Source organism: Aethalodelphis obliquidens, unplaced genomic scaffold (genome assembly GCF_003676395.1).
Source record: "Aethalodelphis obliquidens isolate GAN/ISIS:26980383/991018 unplaced genomic scaffold, ASM367639v1 scaffold24, whole genome shotgun sequence".
Classification (NCBI taxonomy): domain Eukaryota; kingdom Metazoa; phylum Chordata; class Mammalia; order Artiodactyla; family Delphinidae; genus Aethalodelphis; species Aethalodelphis obliquidens.
The window spans coordinates 19411068-19433399 of record NW_020837968.1 but is presented as its reverse complement, the minus strand read 5'-3'; the positions used below and the strand labels follow the sequence as shown (position 1 = coordinate 19433399).

Below are 22332 nucleotides of genomic sequence, written 5' to 3'. Positions count from 1 at the left end.
TTCACCAGCGGCACCTTGAACATCCATACTTTTTGCCAAGAGTCTGTTTATGACAATCTAGGTGTTCTCTAAGATTATGTGGGCTTTTCTACTGTGCCCCTCACTTCCATCTGAGCCGTCACTGACAGTCTTTAACAACCGTTATTTCTCCTAACAGTCTACTCGCAGCAATCCAGGCTCTTTCTATCATGCTTCTCAGAATTCTTCCAGAGTCTATCCTTTCCCCAAATCCAAAGCTACTCTGTGTTTTCAGGTGTTTGTTACAGCAGCACCCCGCTTCCAGGCAGTAAAATCTGTATTAGTTTTGTATGGCCCCTGTAACAAATGACCACAAGCCAGTTGGCTCAAAACAACATACATTCACTCTCTTCTACCTCTGAAGGTCAGAAGTCTGCAATTAGTTTCACGGGGCCAAAACCAAGGTGTCAGAATGCAGTGCACACTCCAGAGGCTCTCGGGGAGAATCCATTTACTTGCCTTTCGCAGCTTTTAGTGGGGTTTCTCCTGCAGATTCCAGCTTGCCTTCTGTGGCTCATGGCTCCTTTATCCATCTTCAATGCCGGCAGCAGAGCATCTTCAAATTTCTCTCTGCTTCATCATGGCATCCCCTTCTCTTCTGTCTCTGTAATCACATCTCCCTCTGCTTCCCTTATAAGTACACTCATGATCACATTTAGGGCCCATCTGGATAATCCAGGATAATCTTCCCATCTCAGGATTCTTAACTTAATCATATCTGCAAAGGTTCTGTTGCCATATGTGGTTAATTTTATGTGTCAACTTAGCTAGGCCACAGTACCCAGATATTTGGTCAAGCATTATTCTAGATGTTTCTGTGAGGGCATTTTTTAGATGAGATTATCATTTGAATCAGTAGACTTTGAGTGAAGCAAATTACCCCCCATAATGTGGATGGGCCTCATCCAATCAGTTAAAGCCTTAATAGAAAAAGACCGAATTCCCTGGAAGAAAACGGGATTCTGCCAGCAACTGGCCTTTGGACTCAAACTGCAACTCTCTTCTGGGTCTCCAGCCTGCCAACTACCCTGCAGATTTTGGATTTGCCAACCTCCATGATTGCATGAGCCCAATTCTTTAAAATCTCTCTCTCTCTAAATTTATACACGCACATCCTATTAGTTCTGTTTCTCTTGAGAACCTGACTAATACATCATATAAGGTAACATTCAGTTTCCAAGAATTAGGACCTAGATACCTTTGGGGCCATTGTTCAGTCTATCACAAATGCCATCAATTCTCTTCAAGTGCATATGGAATATTCATCAAAGTAGACCATATGCTGAACCATAAAATAAGCCTTAGTACATTTCAGTTTTATGTAGTATGTTCTCTTTTGACAACAGAAATAAATGAGAAATCAATAATAATATAACTAGAAAAGTCCCACATATCTGGATATTAAGCAGTACCCACAGGACAAGGGAGAAATCACAAGGAGAGTTAGGAAATATTTCATACTGAATAAAAATACAACCTATCAAGAACTGAGCGTTGGGCTTCCCTGGTGGTGCAGTGGTTGAGAGTCCGCCTGCCGATTCAGGGGACACGGGTTCGTGCCTCGGTCCGGGAAGATCCCACATGCCGCGGAGTGGCTGGGCCCGTGAGCCATGGCTGCTGGGCCTGCGCGTCCGGAAGCCCGTGCTCCGCAGCGAGAGAGGCCGCAACAGTGAGAGGCCCGCGTACCGCAAAAAAAAAAAAAAAAACCAAAAAACTGAGGGTTGCAGCTAGGCAGTGCTTAGAGTAAAATTTATAGCATCAAATGCTTACAGTGTTAGAAAAGAAGAAAGATTTAAAATTAATGACCTAAGTTTTACTTCCAGAACTAGAGGAGTGATTTAAACCCAAAGTGAGTAGCAGAAAAAATAATGATAAGAACAGAAATCAACAAAATAAAAAACAAATGATAGAGTAAATTAAAAATTCCCAAAGTTGGTTTTCTAAAAAGATTAATAAAATTGGTAAACCCCAGTAAGACTGATTAAGAAGAAAAATAAAGAAAGAAAACATAAATTACCAGTATCAGCAATAAAAGAGGGGTATCATCACAGATTCTACAGATGTTAAAAAGATAATAGATGAATATTATAAATAAGTCAATGACACTAAATCTGAAAACTTAGACGAAATGAGAAAATTTCTTGAAAAATCCAAATTATCAGAACTGACACAAAAATAAATACAAAAATTTAATGGTCCCTTTTTACAAATATTGTCTGTTACAGATGTTGAATTCCTAATTAAAAATCTTCCCACAAACAAAACTCCAGGACCAGATAGTTTCCTTGGTAAATTCAATAAAACATTTAAGGAAAAAATAATAATGCCAATCTTACACAAATCCTTTCAGAACACAAAGGAGGAAGGAAGAGTTTCCAATTTGTTTGGTGACACCAGCAATAAATAATCCTGAAGCCAAAATATGACAAAGATGCTACAAGAAAAGAACATTACAGATCAACATCCCTCATGAATATGGACACATAAATCTTTAACAAAATATTAGCAAATTGAATCCAGCAATGTGTAAAAAGAGCAATACATCAAGTTCAAATGGGATTTATCCCATGAGTGCAAGATTGGTTTCATATTGGAAATCAATCAAAGTAATTCATTGTATCAACAGAATAAAGAAAAACCATTATGATCTCAGTAGATGTAGAATAAGCATTTGAAAGAATGCAACACTCATTCATAATAAAAATCTCAGAAAACTAGGAGTACAAGAGAATTTCTTCATTCTGATAAAGGTCACCTATGAAAAACCTATAGCTGACATACTTAATGATGGAATATTGAATGTTTTTCCTTAAGACTGGGAAAAAGGCAAGAATGGTCTCAATTTTATTCAATATTGTACTAGAGCCATAATGATTGCAATCAGGCAAAGAAAAATAAAAGGTGTAAGGATTGGGAAGGAAGAAGAAGAACTATTTACATCTGACATAACCATATATGACATCTGTGAAACAACCACTAGAACTAATAAGTGAGTTTAGTAAGGTCACAGATTACTAGGTCAATATACAAAAGTTAAGTGTATGTCTATATACTCACAGCAAGCAGTTTAAAATGGAAATTAAAAAATCTCTTTTTAATAGTATCCACAAACCAAAAAAATTAGGAAAAAATTTATCAAAATACATGCAGAACTCTACCATGAAAACCACATGACAATCATGAGGAAATTTAAGAAAATCTAAAGCAATAGAGAAATATATCATGTTTGTGGATTAGAAGATGTCAGTTCTCTCCAAATCTATCTATAAATTCAATGTGCCAGTTAAAGTCTCAATTAAATTAAAATCTTTTGGGTGGAAAATGACAAGTTGATTAAAATTTTCTAATGGAAATGTAAAGAACCTATAATAGTTTAAACAATCTTGAAAGAGAGCAATTGAAGGCTCCACTGAATCTGATTTCAAGACTACTGTGGTAATAAAGACAGAATCAAGTATTGGCATAAAGGCAAATAGATCAATGGAACAGAATATAGAGTCCACACATAGATAATTGATTTTTTTTTTTTTTTTTTTTGCGGTACGCGGGCCTCTCACTGTTGTGGCCTCTCCCGTTGCGGAGCACAGGCTCCAGACGTGCAGGCTCAGCGGCCATGGCTCACGGGCCCAGCCGCTCCGCGGCATGTGGGATCTTCCCAGACCGGGGCGCGAACCCGTGTCCCCTACATCAGCAGGCGGACTCTCAACCAGGGAAGCCCCTAATCAGTTGATTTTTGACGAAGTTGCCAAGGTAATTCAATAAGGAAAGGAACGTATTTTCAAGAAATGGTGCTGGAACTATTGGATAAATGTATATGAAAAAATGAACCTTGTCCCCATCACAGACCTAAACGTGAATGCTAACACTATAAAACTTCTAGAAAAAATTTAGGTCATTATTTTCATGACCTTGGGATTGGGGACGTTTTCTCAGAGCAGACACAAAAAAAGCACTAAACATAAAATTAAAAACTGATAAATTGGACTTTCTTGAAGTTGAAATTTTCTGCTTACTAAAAGACACCATCAATAAAACAAAAGGACAGGGCTTCCCTGTTGGCACAGTGGTTAAGAATCCGCCTGCCAATGCAGGGGACACGGGTTTGAGCCCTGCTCTGGGAAGATACCACATGCTGTGGAGCACTAAGCCCGTGCACCACAACTACTGAAGCCCGCGCGCCTAGAGCCCCTTCTCCGCAACAAGAGAAGCCACCACAGCGAGAAGCCCGCGCACCGCAATGAAGAGGAGCCCCCGCCCGCCGCAACTAGAGAAAGCCTGCACGCAGCAGTGAAGACCCAATGCAGCCAAAACTAAGTAAAATAAATCTATGTAAAAACAAAAGGACAAGTCAGATTGTTGGAAAATTTTTGCAATACATATATTTGACAAAAGACATATCCAGAATATATAAAGAACTCCTATAAATAAATAACAAAATGACAGACTACCCAATTAAAAATGGGCAAAAGACTTGAACAGATACCTGACAAAAGAAGATAAACAAATGGTTAAAAAAGGCATGAAAAGATGCTCAGCATCATTAGTTGCCAAGAAAATGCAAAATCAAACCCCAATGAGATACGATTTCTCCCCCTGACAATGCCAAATGCAGTGAGAACAGCAAGCAGCTGGAACTCTTATACAGGTGGGAGTGTTAACCGATCTAGTCATCATGGAAGACTGTTCCACATCCATCCATACTATGACCCAGCTGTTCTATTCCATTCCTAAGTATTTATCCACGAGAAATAAAACAATGTCCAGAAAAAGTCTCTAATGAGAATATTCTTAGCAGTTCTATTCATGTGTCAAAAATTGACAACAGCTCTAATATCTATCAACGGAATGGATAAACAAATTATTGTATATTTATACAATAGAATATTCAGCAATAAAAAGTACTGGGCTTCCCTGGTGGCACAGTGGTTAAGAATCCGCCTGCCAGTGCAGGGGACGTGGGTTCGAGCACTGGTCCAGGAAGATCCCACATGCCATGGAGCAACTAAGCCCGAGCACCACAACTACTGAGCCTGCACTCTAGAGCTCGTGAGGCACAGCTACTGAAGCCCATGTACCACAACTGCTGAAGCCTGCGCACCTAGAGCCCATGCTCCGCAGCAAGAGAAGCCACCACAGTGAGAAGCCCGTGCACCGCAATGAAGAGTAGCCCCCGCTTGCCACAACTAGAGAAAGCCCACGCACAGCAACGAAGACCCAACTCAGCCAAAAGAAAAAAAAAAGAAGACCATAAAAAAAAATGTACTGTTACATGCAACAGCATGAATAAATCATAAACATATTATAGTAAAAGAAGACAGGCACATTAAGAGTACATATGGTATGATTCCATTTGTAAAAAGTTTAAGAATGGGCAAATTTATCTATGGGCTAGAAATCAGAACAGTGGTTTCCTCTGGGGGGTGAAGATTAACTGGAAGGGGTTATCAGGAACTTTCTGGGTGATAAAATTGTTGTGTATTTTGGCAGAGTAGTGGTTATATGGACGTGTACGCATATCCAAACTCACTGAATTGTATATTTAATATCTGCATTTCACTGTATGTAAATTTTTATATATTGTATGTATAATATAAAATATATATTTATATTTGTTATGGGCATCCCAATATCTCAAAAATAAGTGCTACTTAAGGGGAAGCTCAAAAGTAAAATAAAATACATCTAACTGGGTTTGTTTTTCCCCTCCCCTTTCCTTGTCTATTGTAAATATGCAATATCTTAAAATAAATAATAAAGATGGAAAAAATTTTGTTGTCTTTCAAAATATTATATCCAATGAAAGCTTAAAGAGTCTTTGCTGAGATAGAAATTTGAAAAACATATTTATTTTTCTTATGTATTTTTTTCTGAATTTCTCTTTAATCCATCCAGAATTTAGTGGGGAGAATGGCTGATTCCAGTGGTAGAGAGGAAAGGGCTTTCTTTTCACCTCCAAGTTCTTTCCCCTTCCCTCCTTGCTTCTAGGTGCCTGCTTCTTCTGGCCAAAGAAAGAGGCAGTAGAAAAGTCTGAGGTGGCTATTCAGGGTGAGAGCTGAGTGTCGCCCTCTCCACAAAGGGCACTTGGCCTTTTCCTGCACATGACTGCCTTTGTCTAAATGGCCTCATTTTCTGATTAATACAGCTCGAAATTGGCCCATTTCCTTGAAATTAAAACAAAAGTACAGTCCCGGAAATGCTCAAAAGAAGATAAAGAGGAATAGTTACCTGAAAAAATAGGAAAATGCTCTAAATGGAATTTTATACCCATCCTGTGAAACGCATGGAGTGTTGTACATCTGATAAATATGGACCTTTGGGGAAAGGATGATTCTATGATTGGCTCTGGTCTTTGGGCATCAGCCCTGAGGAGCTGGGGGTAGTTGGAAGTACATGTGGTAAGAGGTGCCTGAGTCTGACCTACAGGGTCATATTTCAGTGCCAGGCTTAGTGGTATCTACACTCTGTTCTTAAACTAAAGAGCAGCTGGTCTCGGCACAAGTTGAAGAGAACTTTGGCCTCAGAGCCTTTTCCAAAGCCAGGTCTACGTGGCAACCACTGTCAGCAATGGCAACATCTGCAGATACAAGAAGCAGCCGGCAATTGTTGATCTTCCATAGATCTTCATAGCGTTTATTTGAGGGCGTTTAAAACCGTGAGACCAGAATTATCTGGGATTTGTGAACGCTGCAAAACGTGATGATAGGATAAAGCTGTGTGAAATCTTGTCTCCAGCTCACACCCCTAAGTGAACGTTACCCTCCCGAATCACTGCAGGAAGCACCGCATGGGCGCCTGGCTTAGAGCATGCTTTAGATTTCTTCTGTTCGAATTGCTCTAAGCATCAACATATGATCCACAAGGGGGAAATCAGCTTGGTTTTCTTAATTCACATCGGTTGGTTGTGAATAACTTGTGTCTGTTTCCAAAAATTCAGTCCACCCCCAGAAAGGACAAAGATTGGCCGACAGTGAAGGTATTAAAGGAAATGTCCGGTCCCCTCTTTTGAAATGTTTGCCATCAGAGTTCTCCACGGACATCAGGTGGTTGGTTGCCTTCCCCACAGAGATGACTCTGAAGGCATTGCTCTTGTTGGACACATCGGTCCTATTGGCTTGTCACCACCCTTCTTCTGATGCCATATTCCTTTAGGGTTGGACCTGAACAGCACTTACAGATTTCCCTTCTGCTCAAAGTGAAAAACAGATGTCAACCCTGCCGCTAATATTTCTGCATTTTTTTCTAGCTTTTTCTTCCTCTCCTGCTCCCACTTGATGGTTTGGAGGATGAGAGGTCATAAAAGATTTCTGAGGGGTGGAAGGAACAAACAGCTTTTCTCATATCTCCCTCCTCCGCAATTTTCCAACCTAAAAAATGACCACTTTCCTCACCAGATGACGTCAGCACAGTCACGGTGATTCACCTGGATCCCGGGTGAGGGCTGAGTTCCCTCTGTTTCACGCCTCCCTCCTTCTCTACTTTCCTCCAGGCCCCCAGTGATGTTCCCTGCAGAGCAAAGGCCCTAAAATGTTTATTCCCTCTGCTTCCTTTCCTCTGCCTACCACATGTTCTTCTTGTCTTTGCCTGATAAGCATCTATTCTGTATACTTTTATTTACCAAAATTAAAAATTTTTTTCTTGTTCATATAAGATAGACTTTAAAATATATTTTAGAAACACTGTAACATCTACTTATGACATTTTAAAATGTACAGTGTTCCAAGGTTCCTAAATTACAATCCCTTTCTAGCCCATCTCTCCTTCGGCTTTTTGTTTTTTACTTTATTTTTATTTTTAGTTGTGGTAAAATACACATAACATAAAACTTACCATCTTAACCATTTTATTGTTTTTTCTTTGTGGTACGCGGGCCTCTCACTGCTGAGGCCTCTCCCGTTGCGGAGCACAGGCTCCGGACGCGCAGGCTCAGCAGCCATGGCTCACGGGCCCAGCCGCTCCGCGGCATGTGGGATCTTCCCGAACCCGGGCACGAACCCGTGTCCCCTGCATTGGCAGGCGGACTCTCAAGCACTGCGCCGCCAGGGAAGCCCACCACCTTAATCATTTTTAAGTATACGGTTCAGTAGTGCTAAAGTACACTCGCATTGTCATGCAACCATCGCCACCATCCATCTCCAGAAATTTTTTTTTAAATTACTAAACTTTATTTTTTGGAGCAGTTTTAGGTTCACAGCAAAATTGAGCGGGAATTGCAGAGCTCCCATATACCCCTGTCTACACAACCTGCCCTACTCTCAACGTCCTGCACCAGAGTAGTACATTTGTTACAATCCCTGGACCTTCACTGACGCATCGTTATCACCCGAAGTTCTCCAGAACGTTTCCATCTTGTGGAACTGAAACTCCATACCCATTAAACAGCGACTGCCCATCCTCCACTTCCCCCAGCTCCTGGCAGCCACCGTCCTACTTCCTGTCGCTATGAATTTGACTACTGTAGGTGCCTCTTTTTTTAAAATTTAATTTAATTTAATTTTTTTAATACAGCAGGTTCTTATTAGTTACCAATTTTATACATATCTGTGTATACATGTCAATCCCAATCTCCCAATTCATCATACCCCCCCCCCCACCTTTCCCCCCGGGTGTCCATACGTTTGTTCTCTACATCTGTGTCTCTATTTTTGCCTTGCACACCGGTTCATCTGTACCATTTTTCTAGATTCCAAATATATACGTTAATATACGATATTTGTTTTCCCCTTCCTTACTTCACTCTGTATGACAGTCTCTAGGTCCATCCATGTCTCTACAAATGACCCAATTTTGTTCCTTTTTATGGCTGAGTCATATTCCATTGTATATATGTACCACATCTTCTTTATCCATTCGTCTGTCGATGGGCATTTAGGTTGCTTCCATGACCTGGCTATTGTAAGAGGTGCTGCAATGAACATTGGGGTGCCTGTGTCTTTTTGCATTATGGTTTTCTCTGGTCTAGGTGCCTCATGTTTAAGTGGGATCATACAATTTTTGTCCTTTGGTACCTCGCTTATTTCACTTAGCATGCATAATATCTTCAAGGTTCATCCATGTTGCATGTGTCAGAATTCATTCCTTTTTAAGACAGTGATATTCCATCGTATAGATGGACCACATTGTGTTTATCCACTCATTCATCGAAGGACACTTGAGTTGCTTCCACTTCTTGGCTATCATGAACAATGCTGCTATGAACATGGGTGGACAAATATCTCTTCGAGACACTTCATTTCAATTCATTTGGGTATATACCCAGAAGTGGAATTGCTAGATCATATGATAATGATAGTTCTATGTTTAATTTTTTGAGGAACTGCCGTGTTGTTTTCCACAATGTCTGCACCATTTTACATTCCCATTAACATTGCACAACAGTTCCATCCTCGGCAATACTTTTTATTTTCTCTCTTTCTTTTGGTCTTTCTGTCTTTCTTTCATAGTAGCTGTCCTAATGGGTGTGAGGTGTTGTGTGCCTTTACTTTTTAAACTTTTATTAAAAGCCTGGTGTCTTTCAGTCACAATCTGATTTCCTTCAAATCTGAAGTAGGCACTTTAGGATCTTCTGTGTATCTGCTTGGATATCAAATGTTCATCTGTACATTTCCTTTCTCAAAATGTGTACAACAGGAGTGCGTTGTCTTTCTGATTTAAGTGTAACTGAATTGATATCTTCAGATGGGAAGACAGCTTAGCCAGCAGAGGCACCTGCCCCCATGGAGAGTACCTGGAATGATTCAGCCAGGTTTCCTGGTTTGGACGGGTCCCCTTCCTCCTACACCATTCCCGGACACCTGTCCCAAAGCTCTGACTGATCTCCCTCCAAGAGAATAGCCTTCCCAGACGGATCTCTCTGTGCAGCAGTCTGAGGTCCTTGGATACATTTATAGATTATATGTTGTGTGTGTGAATTTAGTGGTAGTAGTCTCAATCTCACTGAGAAATAATGAAAAGAGTCTAAAATCCGGTCATCATGGAAGGCACTCATTATTAAAACCGTGTGCCTTATAGCAAAGCATTCTTTTTTTATATAGATTTACTTTATTTATTTATTTATTGGCTGCATTGGGTCTTTCGTTGCTGTGCACAGGCTTTCTCTAGTTGTGGCGAGCGGGGGCTACTCTTTGTTGCAGAGCTAGGGCTTCTCATTGCGGTGGCTTCTCTCTTTCCGGAGCACGGGCTCTAGGTGTGCAGGCTTCAGTAGTTGTGGCATGCGGGCTCAGTAGTTGTGGCTTGTGGGCTCTAGAGCGCAGGCTCAGTAGTTGTGGTGCACGGGCTTAGTTGCTCCGCGGCATGTGGGGTCTTCCCCGACCAGAGCTCGAGCCAGGGTCCCCTACATTGGCCAGGGTCCCCTACATTGGCAGGAAGATTCTTAACCACTGCGCCACCAGGGAAGCCCCTAGCAAAGCATTCTAAAATCACATGGAAGCTAGCAAACGCAGGGAGTACAGTTTTTCCCCTTTCTACCCTGAGTCAGGGATCTTAGGGAGGTGGTGTTTCCAGGGCCATGTCACCCCTTTGGTTACTGCTCGGCAGGGTGGCTCAGCCTCCAGCCCTGTTGGTCTGGCTGGGAAGCAGCTTCTCTCCACTAGAGGGCAGCAGCCTCCCTTATTCAGATCACTCTTTGGAAATCCAGGGAGGCCTCTTGCTCTTTTATGTTGGACTGGGCCTCCGGCCTCTATTTTTAGGCCCTCTATGTTGACCTTGAGTGTTCAGGCCTGGAGACCCCCCCTCCCCGGGTCAGGAAACGGCATATTCTCTTGGAGACCTTGGCCGAGACCCCCTCTGGGAGTCAAGTTCCTGCCGGAAAGCAGGCTGCGAGGGTGGGGTAAGACAGGTCACCTTTCACAGAGCATTCAAGGCCCCTGGGGGTTGGGGGCTGGGTGGGGGGAAAGCATGCCATTGTCTCGTCACATTTTAAGTTCTCAAAACTAAAGTAAAATGTTAAAATAAAAGAAAAATTGCAAAGTCCAAAAAACAAAACAAAACAAAACTGCCTTTATCTACTTTGCCTTCCTCTATGGTACTTCCTAAAAAGTTGAGAATTGTGTGGGAGGCACAGGAAGCCGTCCTCTCTGCTTCCTCACTTGATTGTGTGACCTCTTGGTAGCATTTAGACCATGGAAGCTTTAAGAGTCACCAGATAAAAGAGCAGACACCCAGGCCCCGCCCTCGGAGGTTCCAGCTCAGTAGGCCCAGGGTGTGGCCCAAGAGTCTGCCTTTTTGGCAAACACCTTATTTGATTCTCAGGCAGAGGATCCTCAAACCACACGTTGAGAAACTTTCCACTGTACTACATCCTCTGGTGCCATTCACTTAATCTGAGAGTCCTAAGGTAAGTTTTCTATTCCACGTGGGAACCATCCATGCAGGAATTCCATACATTTTAATATTTCAGTTACAGGCCACTTCTCTTGTATAACCCTGAGCCCCCTGGGAAGCCCCCATCTTAGGGTCTGAAGTGTAGTGTCTCCCAGCCTCCCTCCACCCCGCTGATGCTCCCTGATTCCCCTGGGCCAGGCAGCCTTCTAAATTGCTTTCATTTTTTTCACAGCTCTTGGGAGAAACCTTTCCTCCTGGGATGGAAGCCCCCAGATGAGGGTTTGGCTGTGCCTTTCCCTCCCTAACAGAGGGGCTTGTCTCAACACCAACTCCAAACAGGCACACACACACACACTGTGCAGCTCTAACAACTGCGACTGTTCTCTAAGTACAGCCCAGCAGCCAGACTGTAGCTCAGTTTTCGGCTTTTCATGGTGCCTTCTGCTCTGATGGTGCTTGGTAAAAGTTCATGTCCACAAGTCTGAGGATCAGTCATTACCCTACCTGTGTCTGGGAGCGCCAGGATTAGAACCACTGAACCAAAATCCACTTTGGAGAACGCGAGGCCCAAGCAACAAGTAATTGGGAGGGGGGGCTCCTGGCACCTCTTAGTCCGACACGAATGGTGTCTTTAAGACACAGCAGCACATACTGCCGCATCTTTGACACACACACACACACAATGCCTGCTTTCCCATCCCTGCTACTACGGGTTCCCCGCTTCCAGCACTTTCTTGCTTGATTCTCACACTAATTCCTACGCCTCTGGGTGGCAGCCCTTGGCTATCTGCTCTGGGTCTGGTATTGAGATCTAAGACTAAATCCGTCATCAGTTCGTAATTACCTGGTCCTGAGCTCCCACACGACTCCAACATCAGAGGCAACCTCTTGGAAAACGCGCCGGGGCCTGTCTTCTGAGAGGCTACCCCACCTGCTCCCAGTGGAGCATCCACTCGTAGGCCCACGTGGCAGCCAACAAGGACAGCTGCCTGGCAGCCCAGAGAGGTCCAGGGTTGCAGGGAAGGGGGTTCCCAAGTTAGCCCGGCCCTAAAGAAGGTGGGTCACCGTGGCTCAGTGGCGCTGGGACCCAAGTAGGCTCGCAAGAGCCCGATGCGATGCGTGAAGCCATCACTTACCGTGAGAAATAAGATCAGCTATTTCTATCAGCCCAACCAACGCAACAGGCAGGGGCAGGGAATGGGGTGGGGGGGCGGGGCTTCCTTTTGTGGGTGTGGCTCAGAACAAGTGTGGTGGGAAGTACGACTCCAGTGTGAGTGGCAGGGGTCTCTGCTTGCGTTCAGTCAGAGTGGATATTCAGCAGAATACCCTCCGTGACCCCACAGGTTATTAATGGCTGGAGCTTATTCTGACTGAGCAGCACCTCTGCCATATAAGTTAAATATTTTAAGCATTACCCTTAATAATAGGTGCGTGTAACACCTGCCAGAAGAGTCAGAGTTTCTGGGAGCCTGACAGGTTGTCTCTCCCCCGGACTGACTATAAGCCCCTCATTAGACTTCACAAGGTTAATTTAGCATCTAGCACATAGTAGGTGCTCAATGGCACATAATAGGACTGACTGACTGACTATAAGCCCCTCATTAGACTTCACAAGGTTCTACTCCTTGGTTAATTTAGCATCTAGCACGTAGTAGGTGCTCAATGGCACATAACAGGTGGTTGTGATGTTGAGCTCAAACAACTGACAGTGCCCGGCTGGGCTCTGCCACGTTTGCCCCTGGGTTTCCCTTTTCTGGGCCTCCATGGTTGACCACTCCCCTAGTTGTGACGTTCTTTCTTCGCATACACCAGGCTATCCTGGGAGGTACCCTGTCTTTCGGGTGACCTTGCTGACTCAACAACCAATATCTGACTGAACACCAACTACATGCCAGGCTTGGGGGATATGCCAGTGAGCAAAATAGTTATGGTTCCTGCTCTCCTGGAGTCAGGTCTGAAAAATGAGTCAGGCATTAAACATGTAAGATGAATAGTGTGGACAGAGAAGGACCAGGGTTGTGGGAGCACATGGCAGAGGAATGAGGCAGCCTCTTGGAGGAAGTGATGTTACAGTGAGATTTGAAGAGTTCACTGAGTAAAGGGAAAAGGGGCAGGAGAGGTAAGAAGAAGGGTAATTCAGGCAGAGCAAACAGCATTTACAAAGACTCAGGTATGGGCAAGAGTGAGTGGTGTCAGACCAGCAGGAGAGGAGCTGAAGAGGTGGGCTGTCGGCACGTCGAGGTCTCGGGATGTGGTGGCCGGATGAACGCACCTTGCAAACCTCCAGCTCCATGGAGTGTAATTGGCCGAGAGCTCCAGCTGCCACGCTCTAAAATCCATTCACACCGAAGCGTGGCTTCCCTGGCTTCTCCCAGGCAGTGCCTGGGCACCTTGGGGTACAGCGCAGGGCAGGCTCATTCCCGGGAGGCACGGGACTCCTGCGATGCCAGCTTTGGCTCAAGGACTCAGTGGCTTTGCTGACCCTTCCTTAGACCGCACAGTAGTCCGGGACACTTCTACCTTCCCTTCTCGCCTCTCTCCTTCACTGGGGGTCAGACTCGCATCACAGTCTGACAGCTCTCCCAGTCTCTCAGGTTCCTCTCACTGACATTTCCCCAAAGAAAATCCTTACATGTTTAATATTAACTTTGTGTGTGCTTCTGGGAAGATCTGGACGAACACATGAGGCTTTATCCTCCTGATAATGGCCAGTGGTGGAGGGTTTTAAATGAGTGACACGATCAGAGTATATCTGGAAAAGAACAATGTGGCTGCAGGGTGAAGAATTTGGTCAGAGGGGATCGGGAGAAGGGCCAGGAAGGTGATTAGGAGGCTGTTACAGTGGCCCAGGTGAGATAGCTTAGACTAGGGGGCGGCAGTGGGGATTCAAAAATGTGATTGATGGGCTTCCCTGGTGGCGCAGTGGTTGAGGGTCCGCCTGCCGATGCAGGGAACACGGGTTCGTGCCCCGGTCTGGGAAGATCCCACATGCTGCGGAGCGGCTGGGCCCGTGAGCCACGGCTGCTGAGCCTGCGCGTCCGGAGCCTCTGCTCCGCAACGGGAGGGGCCACAACAGTGAGAGGCCCGCGTACCGCAAAAAAAAAAAAAAAAATGTGATTGATGATGGAAAACAGGAAGAAGGAGAAGTGGCACTGGGTGATGGATTGAATGTGAAGTGTGAGGGAGGAGTTGAGGATGACTCTAGGATCCTGGCTCATTCTACAAGCGGGTGGAAGCTAGTCGTCGGGTGTTGTCCAGCTCTGCTTAGGGAAAATGCAGCATCTGGCCAACAGAAAGGTGAGCTCTATTACGGGTCAGGACAGCTCACTGGCCTTCCCACTACCTGGGTGAAACACCTCTTGGGAACATCCAACATGGTTTGTTTGAGTTCATGCTCACTTAACAGCCTTCGGATGGTTAATTAGACACACGGGCATTCAGATGCCAGGCAGATCCCTCTGGAAAGGAATAGTGCCAACTAAAAATGGCTAAATGAATTGGCATTCCAGTTTACCCAACAATGTCCTGGATGCCTGACGTTCCTGAGCCAACCTCTCCAAGCTGCTCAGCTCTGTGATACTGGTGAGGATGGAGACTGGACCCTGGATCAGAGAAACTCCACTCTGTTCTCAGAGGCCCTGGTGTAGACAGCCAGCTGGCCTAGTAGGATGTGGAGGGATGAATAATGGCTGCTAAAGATGTCCATATCCGAATCCCCCGAATATGTGACTGTGTCACCTGACGTAGTAAAAAGAACTTTGAAGATGTGATGACATTAGGACTGTGTGCTGGGGAGATCATCCTGGATTATGATCTGAGTGGGACCAATGTAATCACAAGGGTCCTTAAAAGAGGGACAAGGAGAAGCAGAGAGCAGTAGATGTGACAACAAAAACAAGAGATTGGAGTGATGCAGGGAAGGGGCCGATTTCCAGGTGTGGGCAATCTCCAGAAGCTGGAAAAGAAAAAGAGACAGTGTCTCTTGTAGAGCCTTCAGAAGAATTACTGGACTGCTGACAACTTGATTTTATCCCAGTGATATTGATTTTAAAATTCTGACCTCAGAAATATAAGATAATAAATTCATGTTGTTTTAAGCCACGAAGTTAGTGGTCAGTTGTTACAGCGGGAATAGGAAACCAACACACAAAACGAGTGCACCACCTCACCTTTTCAAGAGGCAATAAATAGCAGATTTATACTATGTTGTACACCTAAAACTAATACAATATTGTAAATTAACTATACTTCAATTTTTGAAAATAGAAGATTTAAAATAAATGAATGAAATAATATATAATAATATAGTAATAATTATATCTATAATAATATGATTATATATATATATAAAATGCCTATTTTCAGGTCATAGTGACTAAAATAAAGGGCCATGTAGAGTGGATATGTGTCATATTTGTGACTGCTTAACATCTTTTGAATAAATAACTTTCCTATTGTCAGACTTTTAGGCCAGAACTACATTTCCCAGGATCGCTTGCAGCTAGAACACAAGCATGTGACCCAGACTCCACCAATCAGATGCACCGTTGTGAGAAGGCACCTGGAGGAATTGTTTCCTAGGGGCCTCAGGGGAGCAGTCGGTTTGAGATCTCAGGGCAGCAGGGGCAGAGGTGGTGGTGTCCTAGCTCAGTAGCTAAAGTGCCAATGGCACCTTCACTCCAGCAGTAGTGGGAAAGTGATTTGGGTATTGTTCCAGGCTGTAGAGCCTCCAGGTATGACCTTCTGGCCGTCCTAGAAATTCTGTAAGCCACACAATTATCCTTCAATAAATCAGTTTACTAGTTAATCTTACGGTGTGGATTTTTTTGTTTGCAGCTAAGGACTCTGAATGATGCATCACTTCATGGCATTGTGGTAAGTAACCAGTCAATTTTAGCAGCTGGAAGGTGAAGCATTTGCAGTTTGCTCTTCCAGCCAGGCAGAATGGTTCATAGGATCAGGAGATGCAGGCCAAAGTGCACATTAGTTCCCAGTTACAGCTGCAGAGCGTCAGGGCCACCGCAGAACAGCTGGTCCTCTTTAAGCCTTGAGCGGCCATGGAGAGAGACCAGGGTTCACATAGTGAGTGAGGAAAGCTCCAAATGGGTTTTCCTGAGCTGCAGAAGGGCCCATCTGGAGGAGGCGAGGGATTACTAAAATAGTTTCCTCAGACACAGGTGAGGGAGCTGCTAGAAACATCTTTCAGAGTCAGTTTCCCCCAGGGGCGGGTAGCCAGTCCCCATTTCCGGTTTGGGGAGAAATGCCTGAAGTGTTCCTGACCTTCCTGGGACCGAGAGCTCTCAGGGATGAGGCAGCCAGATGTGAGCTGAGCCTTGACACCCATCCCGCTTCCAGGAGCTCATGCTCATCCTGGAACACTGTCAAGGAGATGACAGATGTGCCTTCTTCTTGGGGTCAGCTTCAGATGAAGTCATCCTTTCCCTCTGGACTCTGTCAGGATTAGTGCTTGGTATTTCTGAGTCACTTCACAGTTTATAAGCACTTTGGGAACCCGAGGTACTGAGTGTCTCTGTGCATGAAATTTTATACTGTGCCTTTACTCCTAAGGATGCTCTGGAAACCCTGAACCAAGAACGATGACCCCCAAATTAAATGTTATATAGATAGAGACTTTTGAGAATTTAAGAAGCATGAGAGAAGGGGAAACTGTGAATGGACATTCAAGAAGGCATAGGAATTTTAGCTACTAGGAAATCAAATCCATGTCTCTAGATGATCTCACATCCTCCAGGAGACACTGTTTGTGTTTTCTTGGATCCTACAAGAGGCAAGTAGAGTGGTTTTATATATGGTTTCATTTGAAGAATGCTAATCCCAGGAAAATATTTTTTCCTTAAAAAATACTGTTGAAGAGAGGTTTCCTGATTACCATTGCCTGATCTACCCTTAGACATTTTTATTCCTTTGATTTAAGGCTAAAACATCCTAATCCAAAGTCTCAAGAGGGTAAATGTTAAGACCTTCCCAATAATAACTAATAATAGTAATCAATATAAGGATTTGATCAGATCCTTTCCAACATCCCTTCAGCAGAACAGTTTCCCAAGAAATAAATTTCAAGTTTTGATTGGGGGTGGGGGTAGGTTAGGACATTAATTGATGAACTAATTACATTAGGGAAAAACTGTTCATTCCCAAGGAGCCCTTTCTTGAGGAAAGCTGGAAAGATGTCTTGGACGCATCCTCCCTTCCTTTATGGTACGTGTGCTTTATTCATTACCCTAGGACGTTTAGCCCCAGATAGGGTTTGCTCTGGGCCTGACCCTAGTTAAAAGTTCAAGTAGAATTCTGATAGTAACTAAGATTCCTACCCAGTGCAATACAAGAATCAGTGATCCGTGTTAATTGCGCTTTGCTGATATGGCTGCAATAAATCGAAATCATTGCGGATGTGGACACAATGAGCTGTATGTGAACAGTAATGTCTGTTTAATGCCTCTTTTTCCCAAGTGCATGTTCATTTAAAGCAGAGTCTTTAAAGAAGACTCTAGCTCCAGGTTCAACCAACCACTTGGTACATGTGAACACAGGAGACCAAGGGCCACCCTTCCCAATCAAGGGATCCCTGAATAATGTCCCTTTGTCCCCCAGCCACCCAATTCACCCATGGAGGAGGATCCCTGCCCCCTTTCCATGTCTGCAGAAAGTGCATTGCTTTTCTTTTTTTAATTAATTAATTTAGTTATTTTTGGCTGCGTTGGGTCTTCGTTGCTGCGTGCGGGCTTTCTCTAGTTGTGGCGAGCAGGGGCTACTCTTCGCTGCGGAGCATGGGCTTTAGGTCCACAGGCTTCAGTAGTTGTGGCACGCAGCCTCAGTAGTTGTGGCACATGGGCTTAGTTGCTCCATGGCATGTGGGATCTTCCCGGACCAGGGCTCGAACCCGTGTCCCCTGCATTGGCAGGCGGATTCTTTAACCACTGCGCCACCAGGGAAGTCCCTGCATTGCTCTTCTGTTATGGGCATTCTTGGCTAGACTTTGTACCACGCAAGAAAATCTAAACATTGTTCCTCTCCTGCTCACTCAAGACAGTCTCTTTCTCCAGAGCTGGATCTCAGAGCTGGGCAGTCCCTGTGCTCTCACCGTGTGTCCAGGTGAGATGCATTTGGCAGATAGGACTCACTTAACACACCCATCTACCCACCACGATGCCAGATCCTCCGAGACAGCCCTTCCTGATACTCTTAGCCCCCAGCTTGATAATCAGAACCCGAATAATGTGTCAGCTTCACACGGATCACCTGCTTTGCAGGATCTCGACTCCTGAAGTTAGGAAGTCCCTGGAGGGTCACCACTCAGCTTTCCCCAATGCTGGTGCCAGTTTAACTCCAAGATGGTCTAACACATGTTGTTGTTTGTTTCTGCTCTGAGGTGACCCCTGCCCTTCCTGTACCCCAGGAAGCAGGATGTAGTCACTCTTCAATAATCTATAAAATACCAAGAATCACCTACTCAACATTCTGAAAATGATAGCAAACATTTTTAAGTATTACAGCAGGAGGACGTGGTAACGTGTATCCTGCTTTGGAACTAACAAAACATCCCCTTTAGCCCTTTGCTTCCTTTCCCTCCCTGAAGGAATTTGCTGTTGTTTGTAAACATAATATACTCTTAACACTGGCTCTGTTTAACCACTTTTTCAAACTTAGCCTTTCTGCTTATTCTTAGTAAGTCAGTTTTGATTTTTTTTTTGAACCAACTCTATTGAGGTATAATTTACATGTAATAAAATGCACCTGTTCTAAGTGTACAGTTGAATGAGATACAACAAACTCATTGTGTAACCACCACCATACTCAAGATATAGAATATTTTCCATCACCACCAAACGTTTCCTCATGCCCTTTCACAGTCAACCCCCCTCCCCACCCCCAGTTCCAGGCAACTAGTGATCTGCTTTCTGTCACTATAGATTAGTTTTAAAGAGCTTTGATTTTAATGAGAATATATTGTGGTCAGTAAAGTAGCATTCTGCATGATTCTGCTCAAAACCCTTCAAGGGTACAACATGAGACAATTTTAACGTTGAAAAAAATTGCAATTTGTGTGTTATCTGAGCCACATAACATCTACCCCTCTGTTGACTTCCTTCCTTTCTTTAGTGTGGCAAAGTGCTTTCAAAGATGGCGTCAACACTTCCATCCTCCCTGGAACCTCATGCCACTCCTCCCAACAAGTGGTGGAAGATATCTCTCCTCCCCTTGAACCGAGCCTGTCTTTGTGACTTGATTTGACCAAAAGAACGTGGAGGAAGGGATGCTCTGCCAGGCCCAGGCCTTATGAGACCTGATAGTGTCTGCTTTTGGCCTCTTGGGATTTGGCCACCACGGATAAGCTCAGGCCAGAGAGCTGAATGACAAGAGCCTGCCTGGGGAGGGAGAGGCCCGGTCAGCTCCCTGCTCTTCCAGCCCCAGCCAAGGAGCCAGACATGGGAGTGAAGCCATCCTGGATGTTCCAGCTCCGGCCGAGCTCTCAGCTAAATGCAGCCACGTGAGTGACCTCAGCCAACTCCATACAGAGCAGAAGAACTAACCTCCCGGCCGAGGCCAGCCAACCCACAGAATCATGAAAAATAATAAATTTGTATTGTTTTAAGCCACTAAGTATTAGGGTAGTTTGCTGTACAGAAGCAGATATCTAATGCAGTCAGGAACAGTGATGGATGGTAATGCCCTCCTAGAAACACTTGAAACAACACTTCAGAAAGGAAAGGACACACAGCCTCCACAATACCCTGAAGCCCTGTCTGCTCCTCTGTGAATTTTCAGATGTTTGTTAAACTCACTCCTACTAGAGGAAGCAGAACCCAGGGTGCAGTCCCCGGCCACGAGGGGCCTCGTCAGGGGCTCTCGAGAACTCAGTGTGAGGGTTGGTTCAGGGAAGAAAGGGGCCCCAGACCCTCGTAGTTCCCTTTCTCCCTGTGGCCTTTCAAAGGGAGGGTCTCACACAGAAAGGAGTCATAGCTGAAGAATCTGAGTCTCTAAGGAGACCTAGGGCCCTATAGGAGGTTAGGAGCTTCTGAGAGCCGAGTTTCCTTAGGAAGACCCAGATGAGAAATAATGCAGGAGTTCCCATGTTCAAGGCGTGATCCGTAGCATGTAACAGTTACTCACAAAGGTGTTTGTTAAATCAATCAATTTCTGCCTGAGTTATCTGGACGTTTCATTAGGTTCAGGGAATCCAAGACCGGTGCTAAGGTATCCCCCAGGCATGGACAATCCACTTGGACAGTTCCTGGGGCATCATACACACTCTCCAGACCAGAGAGAGCCACAGGAAATTGAATCTGGAGCTGAATTGTTGGCCTGTTGTAGACTTGACCTTCACCTACCATTGAACCACATGGTGGGGTGAGCTTGGGTCATCAGCATAAGCCCATCACTTGCATTTCTTTCCTGAAGACCCCCTCATCTTCAAATCTCCAGGTCATGCAAAAAAGATCTCCTCTAGCAGTTACTCATTTGAATTGGGGAGGACTCCTAATGGGATGTATGTAAATTGTTGCTGTAAATGTTTGAATAACCAGGTGGTAAAAGCAAGGGGACCAGCATTTCCTGATAAATATGGGCGGTCAGCTGCCAGCAGAGGCTGTTTTGAATTGGATACGGTAAGCAGTGAGAACAAAATGGCTTTGCCTCTATTTCACCCGGAGTATCCACTGGTTGACAAGCCCCTGAGAAGAAGGAAGACAGGGGACAAGAGGAGTGTCCTGTATTGGGGCCAGAAGATGCTTCTGGCCCTCATCTTAATCTTTCAGTGTTTACAATGGCCCCGGCCCATTTTCTGGGTCTTCGTGTTCCCTGTGCATGCATTTGAGGTGGGTTTCCGTAGAGTCACCTCTCAGAAAACAGAGGAAGGGGAAAGAGGTGGAAACGTGGTACCACGGGAGTCTTTCTGCAAGAAGGGCCATGAGCGAGTGGCAAAGGCAAGGGAGGCCAGGGCACAGGCCAGCAGTCGATGTGGAGCAGTGCAAAGGGGGTGTCGAAAAGAGTTATCACTTTCTAAATTGGCTTGTGCCTTTTTGCACAAATCAAAAGGCCGTGTCCCTCTGCTTATGCAAGATCTCTCCGTGTATGCAAGCTGTTTTGAAATGCTTTAAGTGCTGCATGAACCACAGGTGGAATGACTGCTGTTATTAGCTCTGTCTGGAAGATGGCCACACCCTCTGGCATCTGACTGAGTAGGAAAAAGGCCCCAGGGTATCCTGTGCTGGGGACACCAGGTGACCGTACAGAGTCCACACCAGCCGGGAGATCCCAACAGGTGCAGGGCTGATGGGAAATGAGCAAGCTTGGACGGTTTTCCTGCGTAGATGGAGCGTCCGGCTGAGTCACTCTTCCCTCTGCCTGGGGGAGTGAAGTCACAAGTTCTTTGCTCTGTCTTGCCAGCCCTTCTCTTCCCTCCCCGTAGCACTCTTGCCTTCTCTAGGACAGCAAACTAAACATAACTGGAATCCAGAACACACTTTAACGGACTTTTCCTCATATACTTAATATCTAAGAAAAAGCGTCACATGGCAAACAGACACCTCCCAAAACAAGAGCCAACCACTTGGCAAAACCAAGCTATTATCAAGGATTTTTAGAAGAAAACAAGAGGTGAAGTATAATGTAGGGTCAAAGACAAGTCCAGAGCAATCCTACCCTTAATACTTTTATAGGCTGAAAAATGAGATTGATATTCTTTTTTTTTTTTTTTTTTTGCAGTACGCGGGCCTCTCCCGTTGCGGAGCACAGGCTCTGGACGCGCAGGCTCAGCGGCCATGGCTCACGGGCCTAGCCGCTCCGCGGCATGTGGGATCTTCCCGGACCGGGGCACGAACCCGCATCCCCTGCATCGGCAGGCGGACTCTCAACCACTGCGCCACCAGGGAAGCCGGGACAGCATTTTAATCTCCGTGACATGTAGGAATACAGCCTCACTGGCTGGGGATGTTCCTCAGGCCATTATAAAGGTGAAGTTTACCTTTGGACTCT

At 44.9% G+C, this 22332-nt stretch overlaps 1 long non-coding RNA gene across 2 annotated transcripts; it reads left to right on the top strand.

The window, feature by feature from the left end:
- The first annotated feature begins 9489 nt into the window (after nucleotides 1-9489).
- On the top strand, nucleotides 9490-22126 carry LOC113628584 (uncharacterized). Of its 2 annotated transcripts, none has more exons than XR_003436151.1 (3): nucleotides 9490-9885; nucleotides 15799-16212; nucleotides 19459-22126. It is a non-coding gene; the product is annotated as an uncharacterized LOC113628584 (long non-coding RNA). The 2 variants fall into 2 exon arrangements; XR_003436152.1 differs by lacking the exon at nucleotides 9490-9885 and adding an exon at nucleotides 10238-11350 and having other exon boundaries at nucleotides 16174-16212.
- The last annotated feature ends 206 nt before the right edge of the window (nucleotides 22127-22332 follow it).